General features: G+C 43.7%; 1 protein-coding gene across 3 annotated transcripts in view; it reads right to left on the bottom strand.

Moving 5' to 3' along the window:
- Positions 1 to 18,454, bottom strand: part of AKAIN1 (A-kinase anchor inhibitor 1) — a 95,211-nt gene extending 76,757 nt beyond the window's left edge. The window contains exons 1-2 of one of the 3 annotated variants that reach the window (XR_008291635.1): positions 17,989 to 18,454; positions 5,211 to 5,278 (exon numbers count right to left, since the gene is read on the bottom strand). The gene's annotated coding sequence lies outside the window, so the exon portion shown is untranslated. The remainder of the gene's footprint in view (positions 1 to 5,210; positions 5,279 to 17,988) is intronic. The other 2 variants (XR_008291636.1, XR_008291634.1) reach the window with 2 other exon arrangements.
- Between the last annotated feature and the right edge of the window lie 699 nt (positions 18,455 to 19,153).

Genomic DNA, 19,153 nt, shown 5'->3' with positions numbered 1-19,153 from the left:
GTGTTGGGAGGAAGTTGGAAATTTTAAATAGTGTGATCAGGTTAAGCTTCACTGAGAAGGTGACATTTGAAAAAAGACTTTTCTAAAGGCATTGAGAAAGGAGTCAGAGTGGACACATAAGCAAAGGGAACAAAATGTGCAAAGTCCTGTAAGTGGCAACAGGCATGGTGTCTTCAGGAAACAGCTATCAGGCCACATATGTGAGGCTGAACGAATAAGGGAGAAAGCAGGAGGTAAAATCATAATGTTAACAAGTTTATATCACATAGGGCCTTCAGGCATAAGTAAAGAATTTGGCTCTTACACTCAGTAAAATGAGAATCTATTGGAGGCGTTTAAGCAGAGAAAATGATATGATCTGACTTACGTTTTAGAAGTACCACTCTGGCTTTGGGCAGGGGTGAGAGCTGACCAGATGGGGAGTGAAGGCAGAAGCAGGGAGCCTGGTTAGGAGGCTACTGCAATAATCCAGCTGGTTTCGATCAAAGCATGAGCAGGTAAGGTTGTCAAAAGTGGTCAGATTCTGTACGTATTGTGAAGATGGAGTCAACAGAATTTGCTGATGGATTAGATACAGGGCTTGAGAAGAAAAGAGGGGAGTCAAGGATAATCCCCAGGTTTTTGGCCAGGGCAACTGGAAAAATGAAGTTTCCATTTACTCAGTTGGAGATGATTTCAGAAATAGCAAGTTCAGAAACGAGGAGCAGAAACTCATTTTGGGACATGTTAAATTTGAGACACATATTAGATATCCAAGAGGAGTTCTCAAGTAGCCAGTTGGATATGCAAGTCTAGAGTTCAAGGAGAGGTCTAGGCTGAAGAGAAAAACTGGGGAGTCTTCAGTTCCATAGATGGTATTTAAATCCATAAGCCTGGATAAGATCACTAAAGAAGGAAAGAGAAAAGAGGTCCAAGAAATGAGATATAGGCTCTCAATATTTAGAACTCAGGGAGCTGAGGAGGAACCAGCAAAGGAAACAAGGAGTAGCATCCAGAGAAATGGGTGTAAAACCAAGAGAGTGTGATACCTGAAAACCAAGAGAAAGAGTTTCAAGTTGGAAAGAGTGATCCCCTATACCAAATGCTACCAACAGGTCAAACAAGGATTGAAAAATGACATAGAGGTCGCAGTGACCTTGATACATTCAGGATAAGTAAAGTAGCAAGTATGAAAGTCTGATTGTAGTGGTTCAAGAGAGAATTGGAGGAGACAAAACAGAGACAGTGAATACAAACAACTTTTGAGGAGCTTCCCCGTTAAGGGAAGGCAAGGGACATTAGCTGGGGAGAAAAGTGAGATCTAGAGAAGATTTCGGTCAAGGAGAGAAGAGATGAGGCAGGGAAGGGGTGGGGAGAGTTGGCGGCATATTGCCCTTGCCCTTGAGTAGTCCCATCCTAAGAGGAAATGGGACTACAGGTGAGGAAATTGGCCTATGCCAGGAGTAAGTATAGTTCATCTAGAGTAAGAGAAGGAAAGATGACATAAATGAATACAGACACCTGCAGGTGGGGAGATGTAGTGGAAGGAGTTTGTGGAAGTTCTCTTTTGATTGCGTGGTTCTCAGTGCAATGGATGCAAGCTCCTCAGCTTAGAGTGACGACTGCAGAAGAAAGATTTGGGTGTGGTCGGTATGAAACAGTCATCAAGGAGAGCTGGAGACTGAGTTCTAGTGAAAGCCAGTATGATTTCCAGGCAGCATGATGGCCGCATTTGATGTTAGTGATCACCTAACTTGAGCCCATTCAGCATGGTTTTGAGTTTTTCTCTAGCCTGAGGGTAGGTGAGGAACAGAAGGAGGAGAATTGAATGTTAAGTGGGCTTGTGGTGAAACGGGAGAGATCAATGTATTATAGGTTCTGGCGGGGAAAAAAACAACATTGGAGTAAAGGAATTAGAGAGAGTGTGCTGGAAACATTAGAACTGGTGTAAGAGGGTAATTGAAACTGAGACTAAGGATGGTTCTGGTTATTGGTGATGGCAGCCTCCACAGTGGCAGACTCCACCATGAAACTATCCTCTTCTAATATTCCCTAACTTAGTAGGGGCGCCTGGGTGGCGCAGTCGGTTAAGCGTCCGACTTCAGCCAGGTCACGATCTCGCGGTCCGTGAGTTCGAGCCCCGCGTCAGGCTCTGGGCTGATGGCTCAGAGCCTGGAGCCTGTTTCCGATTCTGTGTCTCCCCCTCTCTCTGCCCCTCCCCCGTTCATGCTCTGTCTCTCTCTGTCCCAAAAATAAATAAACGTTGAAAAAAAATAATAATATTCCCTAACTTAGTAAATGAAAACGTAAAGCTGTTCCTTCACTGCATGCAATCCATCACTACATCTTGTCTGTGTGACCCTTTATGGAACTCCCAAAGCTGTCCACTTCTCTCCTGTCTCCTGCTACTCTCCTAATCCAAGCTACCTTCATCCCTTGCTAGGATGCCTGCAGTAGCCTTTTAACTGGTCTTCCCACGTCTAGTCTTCTCTGATCCCAGCTACAATCAGAGTCATCTTTTCAAAACAACTAAGTAATCCTGTCCCCCGTTAATTAGCGCTTCAGAGGCTTTCTATTGCTCTTAGGATGAAGACCAAAACTTGGAACATGGCCCACTGTCTAGTCCCTGCCTTTTTCTCCAGCCCTACCTTGCACTGCTCTCCCCCTCACTCTCTGTGCTCTAGACACGCTGGGATTTTTTTGAATCTTCAAACATACCACACTTACTTTAACAGAGACTTTGCCTGTTGCCTGTGTGAAAGCCCCCATTCCCTCCCTTCAACCTAGTTAATACTTTCATGTGCTTCAGATCTCACCTTAAATTCCTTTTCTTCAAGGCCCACTTCTCTGACTCCACGGTATAAGTTGGTCCCTTGTCATGGGCTCTCAATACTAATTTTCTTTCAGTACGCTTGCCCCAGTTTTCTCTAATCATAGGTCACAATCTCCAGAATAGCAGCAATTGTATCTGTTTTTATTCATTGTCATATCCCTAGCACCTAAGACAATCTTGACACATAATTGGCAGTCATAAATGTTTTTTTCATAAATAAATAACAGCATTATTTGCATGTATATGTCTAATGCTTTCTTTCTTCAGAATTTCTTACTACATCTTAAGTCGACCATCCTCATTAAGTTCGTCTCATGTGTCCTATGACCTGTTTTACTCGATTCAGTAACAATTATATAGTACGAACCATGTGCCAGGCATAAAGAATTCAGAAATTAGTAGGCATAATCTTCATCTTTAATTTTTATATAAACCAGTAGGCAGACAGAATGTACACAAAAAACTACAATCAATTCATTCAGTGGTTATTGAATGCTTATTAAGTGACAAGATTTGTTGGCCCTTGAAGCACAGCAGACAGCAAGCCCTTGTGAAGTTTAAAATCTGTTGAGAATGTGTGACCTGTTATTCTGGAGATATGTAGTATCACTGAGGAAGAAGTAACTAGTTTCTTCTTCTAGGGAGTAGGGACCCCAGAGAAAGGCAATGAGTATAGAAGTAAATGCTCACCACACAGAGGATGAGGCATGAAAACGGAATGATCCCTTATCAGAGTTTATATTTTCTCCTGAGCCTCTTGAAGCATATTTAAGCATTGGAGTGACATCATTAGTTTGGTGTCACAGAAAGACAATCTTGGCAACATGAAGGATGAATTACAGTGATCATAATCAAGAGTGTTATTTTGAAAACTGTTCCAAAGTATCAAGAAGAAATGATCAAGGTCCAGAATAGGATAGTGACAGTGAAAATTAAAAAGAGAAGACAGATCACGTGGAGTAGAATTTACTTACTGAATTTGATGGCTACAAAAGAAGGGAAACTTAAAGATGAGACGGTTTTTAATTTTAATGGGAAGATGTTATGAAAGATGCTCTTAAATTCCCATTAAAATGATTTCTTCTTACTTTTGAGCCCACAACCAGAGCCTCCCACACAGTTAGGTGTGACTGGATTTTGGTCAAAGGAGTGTGAGTGGAGATGATGAGCACCATTTTGTCTTAATCAATAAAAATCTCGCCTGGCCTTTCTTCCATTCTCTTCTCCCATCAGCTAGATGTCAGTGTGGGGATGATGGAAAGAAGAGCTTCTGGGGGCACCTGGCTGCTCAGTCAGTTAAGCATCCAACTCTCGATTTCAGCTTGGGTCATGATCTCACAGTGGTGAGATCAAGTCCCACGTTGGGCTCTTGGGCTTTGCACTGACAGTGTGGAGCCTGCTTTGGATTCTCCCTTCCTCTCTCTCTGCCCCTTCCCTACTCACTCGAATGCTCTCTCTCAAATAAATAAACATTAAAAAAAAAAAAGAAAAAGAAAAGAAAAGAAGAACTTCTGTTAGCCTGGGTTCCTGAAAGGAGAGCTCATGTTCCTTTTCTGTTCATTGGACTTTGCACTAGTGAGAAATAAACATATGTTACGTTAATCCACTAGGATTTGGAGATTAACTTAACTAGGGGAGCTAGTTAACTTAACTAATACAATGGTGATACCAAAATACAGATTCAGAAGCAGAAGCTGATGCAGAGGTAAGATAAATTCTTTTGACACTTCTGAGAAGCTGGAAATAGTGGTCCAGAGATCAGAAGGAAGCAAGAAGCAAAGATCTGGAAAATGTGGGGCTACAAGACACTGAAGCCTTGGTCCAGACTGATGTAACAGAGAGGGCATAGGGGAAAGACAGATGAGGGCATAGGACGGGGAGTATCTGAATGTACAGGAATGCAGAAAAAAGAGAGGAATCAGAAGAGAACACTTCTCAAAATTTTTTTATGAATGCTACTCTATACAATAAACTAAAATAGTTGCTTTTAGAATTCTTTCTAAGGACGACTTACCCTTGTTAAACTCATAGGCGTATAAGCCATATGACTGCCTCTGCTACGTAAAGATTGAATTCAGTGAATTCCTTAATGCTTTGCTTCCCATACAGAAACCTCTAAAATTCAATAAAACCATCCCTCCTGCCTAAAATGCCAAAATTCATTGAAATATTGTAAAAGCTTTGAAACCAACAAGTGCCCCCTGATAAATTCTGACACATTTTATAATCTCTTTGCTTCAGACAGTGTCTCTCCTGTCTCATCAACCTTCTCATGTTTGATCCCTTTCAGCATGCTTTCACATGCATTATTCATTTGATGCCCCTAACAAATCCAAAAGGTTGGTGAATGTAGTTGGGGTTCCTGACGTGCTGACAAATGATCAAAAGAGGCTGTTACCTTAGTATGGGGCCCATGTCAAAACAAAGCCAATTCCAGGAAGCAGAAGAACTGTCTCCCAAGGACATCTGCAAGAAAAATATACTCATTTAAAAATGCTATTTCAATCCCATAGTTTATCCATTCATCAAACCCCTGTAGTTTGTAAGTCTCACAAGTCTTTTTAATGTGACATCAGGGCACATCTTGCTTCCTGATTCACAGTCTGAGTCACTGTCAATGATCCCCCAAAGAGAGTGAGCAAGTGATAAAGGGCGCATCCTCAACAGCAGAAACAGCCCTTTATTTGACAGTTGCGGCGGCCTTTGTCATAATGGCTTCCGGTAGTTTCAAATGTATTCTGACTAACTCCTTACTAGATAGGGGCATGGTTATTCATTTACTTGCCTAAAGGAAGTGGCTGTTTGGAAATATTCCTGATTCGTTTTCTAATACAAGTAGAAGTCAAATAAAACCCACATTAAGATGAATTCTCATAAATTGCCACTTTTGTTTTGGCCATCTCTTTGAATATCTTCAAATATTATTCTAAAATGATCAGATTTCTACAGAGATGATTCTATGCGTCAACTTGGCAAAACGATGGTGACCGTTATTTGGTCAAACGCTAGTTTATGCGTTGCTGTGAAGGTATTTTTTTTTTTCATGTGATTAACATTTCAAATCAGCTGGCTTTAAGGTGAGCAGATTGCCCTCTGTGATGTGGGTAGGCCTCATTTAATCAGTTGATGATCCTAAGAGCAAAGTCCAAAGTTTGCCAAAGAAAGAATTCTGCTTCCTTCTAGCCCACAACATAGAAATTCTGCCCCAAGCTTTCAGCCTTTGGACTCAGAGCTACAACATCAACTCATACTGGAATCTTCAGCCTGCCAGTTTGTCTACAAATTTCGAAGTTGCCAGTCCTGAATATGGCAATTTTCACACACACCCCTTTTAATAAATTTAACATCCTCTACTCAAACATTGTCTCTGTCCAAAGGAGTCATGTCCTGTCATTCAATGTATTTTTTTCTTAAGCCTTTTAAAATATCTTGAGAAGGTAGTATAACCATACACACACAAGAAATTATTATCCTGGTTCTTGTTATGAGGAATTTTTTTTTTGGTAGGAAACACTTCAAAGATATTTTCCTGTAAGAATACATCCATGAATATACCCTCGATTGAAGATTTAGAAATGAATAAAAGAAGAAAGTATTAGTCAGGGTTCTCCAGAGAAAGGTAACAATACTTATGACGTCATTAAATGTTAATCACCTCCCTAAATGCCTTATTATCAAATACAGCCACATTCAGGTTTAGGTCTTCAACATATGAATTTTGAGGGGACACAATTCAGACCATAACACACTTTAAGAAATTAGAAAAAGGAGAGTAAATTAAACCCAAAGTGAACAGAAGGAAGGATATAATGAAAATTAGAGCAGAAATAAAGGAAATAGAGAATAGAAAAACAAGAGAAGGAAATAATATGGTAGTTCTTAGGGGGGAAAAAATCAATAAAATTGACAAACCTTAACTAGATTGACAAAGAAAGAAAAAAGAGAAGATGGAAATAATTAAAATCAGAAATTAAAATGGGACATTACAACCAATTCTACAGAAATAAAAAAATTAAAAATAAAATACTGTAACTGTCCACTAATAAACTAGATAACCTAGATGAACTACACAAAGTCCTAGAAACATACAGTTACCAAAACTGACTCAAGAAGGAATAGAAAATCTGAATAGACCTTTAACAAGTAAAGACATTAAATCAGTGATTTGAAAAAAAAGGAAAAGAAAAAAATCCTCCAACATAGAAAAGTCCAGGACCAAATAGCTTCACTTGTGAATTCTACCAAACATTTAAAAAAGAATTAAAACCAATACCCATCAAACTCTTCCAAAAAAAGAACAGAAGGGAACACTCCTTAACTTATTCTATGAGCCCAATTTTACCCTATTACCAAAAGCCCTTCAAGAAATGTCCCCTATGAATATACATATAAAAATCCTCAGAAAAAAAGACTATTTCATTAAATCCAGCAGAATATCAAAATAATTATACATCATGACCAAGTGGGATGTAGCCCAAGAATGTATAGGTGGTTCAATATATGAAAAACAATGCTATATACCACATTAATACAATGAAGGGGGAAAAAAACACATGATCACTTCAACTGGTGCAGAAAAAGCATTTGACAGGGGCACCTGGGTGGCTCAGTCGGTTGGGTGTCCAACTCTTGGTTTTGGCTCAGGTCATGATCCTGGGGCTGTGGGATCAAACCCCACATGGGGCTCTGCCTTGGGAGTGGAGCCTTCTTAAGGTTCTCTCTCTCTCTTTCTCTCTCTCTCTCTCGCTCTCGCTCTCTCCTTCTGTCCCTCTCTCATGCTCACATTCTCTCGAAAAGTGTTAAAGAAAAAAAAGCATTTGACAAAATCTAACAGGTTTTAATGATTTAAAAAAAACACATAACACACTAGTGAAAGGGCGGGCCTACGCCAGCCGACTCCATCTTGTTCTGTGTCCTTCACCTTGACCACACCTCCTCCCCTTGAGTAACCCCCCCTCACCTGCCTAACTGGACTCGGACCCTTCCCCAGGACCCTTCCCCAGCCAATCGGCTGAGGCCACAGCCATTACCTCACCAACTGCCCCTAGGCCCCAATAAAACCTTTGTCCTTTTGAAACTCGCTCTCTTTCCCTGGTATCTCACCGCTGCGTCGGTGCAGGTAGGGGATTGAGCTCGAGCTAGCTCGAATAAAGGCTCTTTGCTTTTGCATCGGACTCGGCTCCCTAGTGGTCTTTGGGGATCACGAATTCTGGGCATAACATTTGGGGGCTCGTCCGGGATCCCCAAGAACCCCGAGGGACCCCCGACCCGGAGAGCCTGACTGGCCACGGTTAGTGTCTGTTTGTTCTGTCTTTTCTGTGTGAGCTCATTTCTGGAATTCTGGTAGTGCCCGACGCGGTCTAAGTGGACGCACTGGAGGACCACGGGCCGGGAGTTTCGGAAGACGTTCCGATTCTCCCTTCTGGAGGGACGTGGAATCCCCTCAAAGGTCGGAGACGAGGCAGGTCGCTCCCGCTGGTCGGCGTGAGGCCGTCGTCTTTGGAGGGACGTGGAATCCCCTCATCGGTTTTGGAGGGACGTGGAATCCCCTCATTGGTTTTGGAGGGACATGGAATCCCCTCAAAGGTCTAAGCTAGCTTGCAGTTTTGCTTCCATGGAGTTGGAAGACTTTCTAGGGGCCCTCTGTTTGTCTGTTTTTGTGTTTCTCTGTTTTGTTCTGTGGACTTACTGGACGGACGTTATGGGACAGACTCAGACTACTCCTCTATTATGATTGATCACTTTAAGGATGTGAGGGGAAGAGCTAACAACCTCAGTGTGGAAGTCCGAAAGGGTCGGTTGCAGTTTTTTTGTTCTAGCGAGTGGCCAACTTTCAATGTCGGATGGCCACCAGAGGGGACCTTCGACCTCCCTACCATCCACCGAGTCAGGAGTATCATCTCTCGGCCTAAGAAGACGGGCCATCTTGATCAGCTCCCTTACATTATCACTTGGGAGGACCTTGTAGAAGACCCACGCTCTTGGCTTAAGCCCTTCCTAACCCTGCTCCCTCCGGAGCCAAAACCCATTCTTGCTTTGCAGGAGACAGAGAAGAGGAAAAGTCTTACCCAGCCTTCAGCACCCCTCTACCCTGTCCTACAGAGGGGTACTGAAGAAGAATTAATTTTTCCTCCCCCGTATAACCCCTCTAGGATGCCGGAAGAACACAATCCTCCCCCTCCGGGGGAGGCAGACGCTGTTCCGAGAGCGGGAGGCGGAAACGCTCCAGGGGGAAGCCCGCCCTTTACCAGACAAAGGGCTCAGAGGGGGCAATCCGCCTCCACCACCGACTCCACTATTCTGCCCCTGCGAGCCACCGGACCCCCAGACGTGGAGGGGAATCAGCCCCATCACTATTGGCCTTTCGCCACTAGTGACCTCTACAATTGGAAAGCTCAGAATCCTAAGTTTTCCGAGAAACCGGCAGGGCTTATTGATTTATTAGACTCTGTTCTTTTTACCCATCAGCCCACGTGGGATGATTGCCAGCAGCTTTTGCAGGTCCTGTTCACGACTGAAGAAAGAGAAAGAATCCTCAGTGGGGCCCAAAAACTAGTTCCAGGCGCAGACGGGAATCCCACCACCAACCAGGCTCAGATAGATGCCTCCTTCCCCTTAACTCGGCCCCAGTGGGATTTCAACACGGCAGAAGGTAAGGAGAGGCTCCGGGTCTACCGCCAGACTCTAATGGGGGGGTCTCCGAATGGCTGCTAGAAAGCCAACCAATTTGGCCAAGGTAGGAAATGTACAACAGGGAAAAGATGGATCTCCGGCTGCCTTTTTAGAACGGATCATGGAGGCATTCCGTACCTATACCCCCATGGATCCAGAGGCTCCGGAAAGCAAGGCAGCTGTTATCATGGCCTTTGTAAACCAATCGGCCAAAGACATTAGGAGAAAATTACAGAAAATAGATAGACTAGGAGAAAAAAAGTCTGCAGGACTTACTGGTGGTAGCTGAAAAGATATACAATAACCGGGAGCCTCCTGAGGACAAGCAGGCTCGCGCCATGGCGGCTGCCAGCAGTAAGCAGACTCGAGACCTGGCCAGAATACTACTAGCTACCACTGCTGACTTCCCCGAGGAACGAGACCGCCGTCTCCGGCAGCTGGCAGACGACACAAGAAAAGGTAAAAGCACCAAGGGGGGGAAGCAGAGGCTGCAGAAGGATCAGTGCACATACTGCAAGGAGATAGGGCATTGGGCCCGAGATTGTCCAAAAAGAGCTGGCGGGAAGGGAAGCAAGACTGATCGAGTAAAAGTCCTAGAGCTGGATGAACTAAGTGATTAGGGGAGTCAGGGTTCAGACCCTCTCCCCGAACCCAGGGTAACTCTTAAAGTGGAGGGGACCCCTATTGACTTCCTTGTCGACACCGGAGCACAACATTCGGTCCTCCGCACCCCACAAGGAAAACTAGCCAGCAAGAAGTCCTGGGTACAAGGGGCAACTGGTATGAGCCAGTATTCATGGACTACCCGAAGAACAGTAGATTTGGGAACGGGTCGGGTATCCCACTCCTTTATGGTAATACCAGAATGCCCCTACCCACTGTTAGGACGGGACTTACTGACCAAGATTGGAGCTCAGATAACTTTCAGACAAGGGGGGCCTCAGGTCACCGATGGCAAGGGCCACCCCATCCAGGTCCTGACCATGAAACTGGAGGATGAATACCTCCTCCACCAGGAGGTGCTCCCGAGAGACAATAATATAGACAGATGGCTACAAGAATTCCCCTCGGTTTGGGCAGAGACGGGGGGATGGGACTAGCCGCTCACAGGACCCCAGTCCTGGTAGAGCTCAAGCCAGGAGAGAGTCCGGTAAGGATCAAACAATACCCCATGTCTCAGGAGGCCTGGAAGGGGATCCAGCCACACATCCGGAGACTACGAAGCCTAGGGGTACTAGTTCCTTGCCAGTCTGCCTGGAACACCCCCTTACTGCCGGTCAAAAAGCCTCACACAAATGACTACCGACCAGTACAAGACCTCCGGGAAGTAAATAAGAGGGTCGTGGACATACACCCAACTGTTCCCAACCCATATACTCTCTTGAGCTCCTTGGCGCCCTCCAGGGTCTGGTATACTGTACTAGATTTAAAGGACGCCTTCTTCAGTCTGCCGTTGGCACCCCAGAACCAACCCTTGTTCGCCTTTGAGTGGCATGATCCGGAGGAGGGCTACAGTGGGCAACTCACCTGGACACGGCTACCTCAGGGATTCAAAAATTCACCCACCATCTTCGACGAGGCTCTACACAAGGACCTGGTATTTACAGACACCTTCTCTGGCTGGGTGGAGGCCTACCCAACCAAGCATGAAACGGCTCAGACGGTGGCTAAGAAGCTACTAGAAGACATCTTACTCAGGTATGGTTTTCCTGCCATGGTAGGATCAGACAATGGACCAGCTTTTATCTCGCAGGTAACACAGGCAGTAGCCAAGGCGGTGGGGGCAAACTGGAAATTACATTGTGCTTATAGGCCCCAGAGCTCAGGACAGGTAGAAAGAATGAATAGAACCCTAAAAGAGACCCTTACCAAATTAACCATGGAGACTGGCGGGGACTGGGTGACTCTCCTACCGTACGCCCTTTACCTGGTTAGAAACACTCCTTACACTCTGGGTTTTACTCCCTACGAGATCATGTTTGGCAGGCCACCCCCTGTTATTCCCAGCCTTCGAGCTGAACTTATTGCTGAGTTTAAAAATCAAGAACTTTTTCTTTCCTTGAGCGGGCTCCAGAGGGTGCACGAGGACATTTGGCCGCACCTCCGTGCCATCTACGAGGCTGGCCCGATCCCGACACCTCATCAGTACAGGCCGGGAGACTGGGTCTACGTCAAGAGGCACCACTGAGAGACTCTCGAGCCGCGCTGGAAGGGACCCTACATCGTGGTGTTGACAACCCCCACCGCTCTCAAGGTAGACGGCATCGCGACCTGGGTCCATCACACCCACGCTCAGCCAGCGGACCCCTCCTCGATCCGGAAGGACGTTGTCACGCGATGGGCCATCAGTCGGGACCAACACAACCCACTCAAGCTCAAGCTACAGCGCATTTGACCTACCTAATATTGGTAACTCTGTTAACTCTGCTTGTCATTGCTCATGCTGCCGGGAGTCCCCACGCCCCCCAAAACATCACCTGGCAGATCATAGACACCAGCTCGGGGACAATACTTAATCAGACGTCCCAGAGCCACCCAGGGACACTTGGTTCCCAGAACTTTGCGTAAACCTCCAAACTCTGTTCCCCTTGTCACCATAAATGCAGCCGGTCCCATGATTGGGTCCCTAAGCTACATGACAAGGGGGGAATGAAAGGGCGGGCCTACGCCAGCCGACTCCATCTTGTTCTGTGTCCTTCACCTTGACCACACCTCCTCCCCTTGAGTAACCCCCCCTCACCTGCCTAACTGGACTCGGACCCTTCCCCAGGACCCTTCCCCAGCCAATCGGCTGAGGCCACAGCCATTACCTCACCAACTGCCCCTAGGCCCCAATAAAACCTTTGTCCTTTTGAAACTCGCTCTCTTTCCCTGGTATCTCACCGCTGCGTCGGTGCAGGTAGGGGATTGAGCTCGAGCTAGCTCGAATAAAGGCTCTTTGCTTTTGCATCGGACTCGGCTCCCTAGTGGTCTTTGGGGATCACGAATTCTGGGCATAACACTAGGAAAACAAGGAAACTTCCTTAAACTGATAAAGGACAGCTTTATATGGAAAAACCACAACAATCATCATATTTAATGGTGAAAGACTAAAGTTTTCACTCAAAAATCAGGGGCAAAATAAGGATGCCTGTTTTTGCCACTTCCTCAGCATTGTACTGGAAGTTCTAGCCAGAGAAATTAGGCAAGACAAAGAAATAAAAGCATACAAATTGAAAAGTAAAAGTACCAGCCTTTGCTGATGACACGATCCTCTATATAAAAAACTCCAAAGAATCCAAAGAAAAACTACTACAACTTATCAAATAGCAATTGATTTAGCAGAGCTGAAGGATACAGGAATCAGTTGTATTTCCATACACTAGGAATGAATAGCCCAAAAAGAAAGTTGAGAAAAAAATTCAATTTACAATAACATGCAAAACCATAAAAGAAAAGCTACACCATGCTCATGGATTGGAAGAACTGATATTGTTAAAATGTCATAGTCCCCAAAACAATCTACAGATTCAATGTCATCCCTATCAAAATGCCAAGAGCATTTTTCACAGAACTAGAAACAGAATCCTAAAACTTGTATGGAACTACAAAAGGCCTTGAATAGCCAAAGCAATCTTGAGAAAGGAAAACAAAGCTGGGGGTTTCATAATCCCAGATTTTAAGATATAATACAAAGCTGTAGTAAATAAAACAGCATGGCACTAGCACAAAAGTAGACACATAGATCAACGGAACAGAGTAGAGAGCCCAAAAATAACCCACATTCATATGATCGATTAATCTATGACAAAGGAGGAAAGAATATACAATGGGGAGAAAAGTCACTTCAACAAATGGTGCTGGGAAAACCAGACAGCAATATGCAAAAGAATGAAACTGGACCACTATCTTATACCATACACAAAAAATAAACTCAAGATGGATTAAAAAAACTAAATGTGAGACCTGAAGGTCCTAAAGGAAAAACCTAAGCAGTAATCTCATAGACATTGGCCTTAGCAACATATATATGGAGATGTCTCTTCAGGCAAGGGAAACAAAAGCAAAAATAAACAATTGGGACTACACCAGAATAAAAAGCCTCTGCACAGTGGGGCACCTGGGTGGCTCAGTTGGTTGAGCATCCGACTTCGGCTGAGATCACGATCTCACAGCTCGTGAGTTCCAGCCCCACATTGGGCTCTGTGCTGACAGCTTGAAGCCTGGAGCCTGCTTCAGATTCTGTCTCCCTCTCTTCCTCCCTCCCCCTCTCTCTCAAAAATAATTAAAAACATTTTTTAAAAATTTTAAAAAAGCTTTTGCACAGCAAAGAAAACAATCAACAAAACAAAAAGGCAACCTGCTAAATGGGAGAAGATACTTGCAAATCATTCATCAGATAAGGGGTTAATATCCAAATACGTGAAGAACTCACACAACCTAACATCAAAAACAAACAATCTGGGGGCGCCTGGGTGGCGCAGTCGGTTAAGCGTCCGACTTCAGCCAGGTCACGATCTCGCGGTCCGTGAGTTCGAGCCCCGCGTCAGGCTCTGGGCTGATGGCTCAGAGCCTGGAGCCTGTTTCCTATTCTGTGTCTCCCTCTCTCTCTGCCCCTCCCCCGTTCATGCTCTGTCTCTCTCTGTCCCAAAAATAAATTAAAAAACGTTGAAAAAAAAAAAAAAACAAACAATCTGATTTAAAATGGGCAGAGAACTTGAATAAACATTTTTCCAAGGAAGACATACATATGGCCAACAGGCACTTGAAAAATGCTCAACATCACAAATCATCACGGAAATATAAATCAAAGCTGATTTTGATATCACCTTATATCTTTCAGATTGGCTATTATCAAAAACAAAACATAACAAGTGTTGGTGAGGATGTGGAGAAAAGAGAACTTTCAAGCACTATTGGTAGAAATGTAAATTGTGCAGCCACTTTGAAAAACAGTATGGAGATTCCTTTAAAAATAAAAAAAATAAAATAAAATAAAATAAATAAAAGAACTACCAGACAATCCAAGAACTCCACTTCTGGGTATTTATCCGAAGTAAATGAAAGCATCTATTTGAAGAGATATATTCACCCTTATGTCCACTGCAGCATCACTTAACAATAGTCAAGATATGGAAGCAACTTAAGATTCCATCCATAGATGAATGGATAAAAACTATGTGATATATATATATATATATATATATATATATATATATACACACATATATATATATATAAAATATTAGTCATAAAAAATGAAATCTTGCCATTTGTGATGACATGGGTGGACTTAGCATTATGTCAAGTGAATAAGTAATAAAGAGAAAGACAAATACCATATGATTTCACTCAAACACAGAGTCTAAAAGACAAAACAAACAGAACAGAAACAGGCTCATAAATACAGGAAATAAACTGTTGGTTACTGGAGGGGGTAGGCTTGGGGATTGGGCGAAAGAGATAAAGGGGATTAAGAGGTACAAAGTTCCAGTTATAAAATAATCATGGGGATGTAATATACAGCATAAAGAATATAGCCAATAATATCATAACTTTGCATGGTGATGGATAATAACTAGACTCTTCATGGGGATCATTTCATACTATACAAAAAGTATCGAATCACTGTGATGTACCGAAACTGACACTATAATTTTTGTATAACAGTAGAATTTCTGTCAGTTACACTTGAAAGAAAGGAAGGAAGGAAGGAAGGGGAGGGAGGGAGGAAGGGAGGGAGGGAGGGAGGGAGGGAGGAAGGAAGGAAGAGAAAGAAAGAAAGAAAGAAAGAAAGAAAGAAAGAAAGAAAGAAAGAAAGAAAGAAAGAAAGAAAAAAAAAAAAGAAAACAACCTCTCTCAAATAGCTAAAATGCATAAACAAGCATGGCACATAAGAAACGTAAATGGCCAAAAATCATATGAAAAGCTGCTCAAATATATTTCAAAAATAAAGAATGCAAATTCAAAGAACCAATTAGACACTATTTTACTCCTACTAGATTGGCAAGTCAAAGAGGTCTGAAAATACCAAGTGTTGGTAAAAATATAACTGGTACAATCATTCTAGAAAGCAAGGTAGCATTATCATATAAAGTTTAATATCCACTTGCCCTCTAATCTAGCAATTCCACTCCTAAACCTCATTGTAACCCTACAGCAATTCTTAACATGTGCACCAGGAGAGACACACAATAATATTATCATTTGTAATAGCAAACAGCTAGAGACAATTCAAATATCCAGTATCAGGAAAACGCACACATGAATGATGGTACATTCACACAGCGGTAGATTGTATAGCAACCCAGAGAAATAAACGACGGTCACCTAGGTGGCTCCGTCGGTTAAGCATCCCACTCTCGATTTCTACCCAGGTGGTGATCTCGAGGCTCGTGGGATGGAGTGCCACTTTCGGCTTATTGCTGACAGAGTGGAGCCGGCTTGGGATTCTCTGTCTTCCTCTCTCTGCCCCTCCTTCCCTCTCCCTGTATCTCTCAAAATAAATAAATAAAGTTCATAAAAAGCCAAACTAATGCATGAATGGCACAATTTTAATTTTTTTTAAAGTATTTTTATTTTTGAGAGAGAGATAGTATGAGCTGGGGAGGGGCAGAGGGAGAAGGAGACACTGAATCCGAAGCAGGCTCCAGACTCTGAGCTGTCAGCACAGAGCCCGATGTGGGGCTGGAACTCATGAACCACGAGAGCATGACCTGAGCCAAAGTCTGATGCTTAACTGACTGAGCCACCCAGGCACCCCTGAAGCAATTTTAGAAACATAATTTTGAATAAGTGAAGCAAGGTGCAGCAATCTAAAGCAATCTGATACTAGTTTTATATAAGTTCAGAAAGAAGCAATGCTAAGAAAATAGATCTATAGGTATAGATAAATATAAACTACACATTTTTAAAAGTCAGGATGATTAACAAACTTCAGGATATTGGTTAATTCAGGAAGACAGGATAGGAGAATACCACACAGTAAATTCCACAATCCAAGTCTTAACCTGAGTCATTCAAGACTGTTTGCTTTATTAGTAAATTTCATAACTTAAATATATACATTACAGGGGCTCCTGGGTGGCTCAGTCCGTTGGGCGTCCGACTTCGGCTCGGGTCATGGTCTCGTGGCTCGTGCGTTCGAGCCCCGCGTCGGGCTCTGTGCTGACAGCTCGGAGCCTGGAGCCTGCTTCAGATTCTGTGTCTCCCTCTCTGACCCTCCCCCATTCATCCTCTGTCTCTCTCTGTCTCGAAAGTAAATAAACGTTAAAAAAAAAAAATTTAAAATATATACATTACATATTTATTAAGCATCTATCATATGTCTGGCAATGTAGGTTTTTTAATGTATTTTGTAATGTATGGTATTTGGAAAAGAATATATGTGGCTTTCATTAGTTAATAGCAGGCACATCCTGAGTATTTTCAGCATGATTGCCCAGTCTTGTATTTGGGTTCATAAATCTCATATTGAGGTCAAAGTAAGAGTTCATTTTGGCTCTGAAACTTTAAATGACATTTTGATTCTATCTGTAGCTCCAGAGAAATTCTGTAAATTATACTGACTCAGTAAATGGCTTTCCTTTTTTAGATGAAGTGAATATGATGACATATTATCTTTTTCCTCAACAAAAAAAATCAATTTCTAGCTATAAAGGATTACAAGAACACTACATGTTCTCTAGATTAAGCCTGAGATCTGAAATGCAATCCGAATTAAGTTCTATTTCCATCCTTTGTGGTTTCCAAAATTCCCTTTATATAACTAGCATGTCAACGATGGAAAGCATTTCTATTATATTTCCTTAACTTTATTTTAATTAATTGTATTGTTTTTTAATTATAAAATCAACAGTCACTTCAAAAATACAAAAACATATACAGTAAAAGTTCTACCACCCATTGATAACTTTTTTGTTGTATATATTTTTCTTTCTTGAGGTACATTAAAATTCACCTAGTTTAGCATTTTGCTTTTGAAAGGATTTTTTTTTTTTTTTGCTTTTGAAAGTATTTTAACACAGTTCAATGCCTGTAGTCTCATTAGGAAATAAATTATTTTATTAATAAAAAGTAGTCTCTAACAGTAAAATACCAAATAAATCAGTTAAAAAGCCAGAATCAAAACCTACTATACCCACGTAAATGACATGAGGAAGCTTCTGGCATAAAGTATTAGTTCTCATCTCTAAAAATTTAAGGGGCCCCCTAATGGCTCAGTGGGGTAAACGTGGGATTTCGGCTCAAGTCATGATCTCATGGTTGGTGAGTTCCTGCCTCGCATAGGAGTCTGTGCTGACAGCTCAGAGCCTGAAGCCTGCTTCGGTTTCTGTGTGTGTCTCTCTCTCTCTCTCTCTGCCCCTTCCCTGTTTGCGCTCTCTCAAAAATAAACATTAAAAATTTAAAAAGGAAAAAAAAAAAAGGAAAAAACCATGTTCTTTAAAAAATGTTTCCTCTAAGATACGTTATTTAACTTTCTCAGTCCCTGAACTACGCTACCGAAATTTTCGACCCTATTTCACCTCTGGTGGTTCTGGCAAGGGAGGGTCCACAGGGTCAATCTTTGAGGGGCTCACGTTTGGATAAAGGAGGACAAAGACCTGGGGTCCCAGGGTCTGAGAGTGGTTCTTGGCAGAGCTTTCCACGTCGTAAGGCAACATGCAGCTGGTGATCGTTTAACAAATTACTAGTTGCAGACGCACACAAAGTTGAAGCCTTTTCTACTTCGTATATATATCAACATGGATGGAAAAAAATGAGTCTGTTTAGGTGGGTCAGAGCAGAGTCTTAGTACAGGAGGGAGGCAGTGCTCACAACCAGCACTGTAGATGGTGGCTGAATTGAAACAGATGGTATACTTTCCCTTCATTGCCATAAATATATACAGCATTAACCTAAACGTGGTCCTTTCCCATCTACGAACCCTGCCCACCACCTGAAGGTTAAGTTCGCGTCCAAAGACCTGGCACTCAGGAAACATTCTTCCCAGTGTTCCACCCATTTTGTAGGCGGAGTAAAATCTGTGTTCTCCCCGAGCTGCCTTTGGGCTTCCAGGAAAAACAGCAGGGGGTTAACAGAGTCCGGAGGATTGGATGGGATTCTGTACGGCGCCTCGCACAGAAGAAACTCCATAGGAAAGAGACGGATGCTCCTCGTCCAGTCCCGCCCCCCGTGTAGTCTCTTCTGGAGGTACGGAGAACCCCCTCCCCGTAGCCGTCAAGCTTTGAGCCGGACACGTGAAGAACCGGGAACGCGGAACACGCTCAGGAAACATTAGGACTATACTATCTTGGCGATGAGCGGGGGGGAGACCGCAGCCAGCCAACTTGTGTGCGGCGGCCAGGCCGGCCGCTTTCCCTTTAAGCACCTGCGCGCCCATCCCGCGGAGGGAGCGGCGCGAGGCTCAAGCGCGCTTCCAAGCACTCAGATTCCTCCGCCGAGCGCGGCGCCCGTCTCCTCCGGATTTCCTCCTTCCGCTCCCGCCCGCGGGCTTCGGGGCTCCGGGTTCGCACTTCCCCCCGCCGCTAGTTCCAGTGAGCCCGCCCACCGGCCTTCGGCCCTGGGACTAGACCCGGCCCGAGCCGCGGAGCCGCCCCGCGAGGACCCGCTGCCGGGATCCGTTCCCCGCCCCCCTTCCCCGAGGCCGACACGCACTTCCGGCGACGCGGCGGCTGGGACCGAGCAGGG

The sequence above is a fragment of the Acinonyx jubatus genome, chromosome D3, assembly GCF_027475565.1.
Source record: "Acinonyx jubatus isolate Ajub_Pintada_27869175 chromosome D3, VMU_Ajub_asm_v1.0, whole genome shotgun sequence".
NCBI classification, from domain to species: Eukaryota; Metazoa; Chordata; class Mammalia; order Carnivora; family Felidae; genus Acinonyx; species Acinonyx jubatus.
Note: the sequence above shows the minus strand (reverse complement) of the source record. Positions and strands in the feature narration are given on the sequence as shown.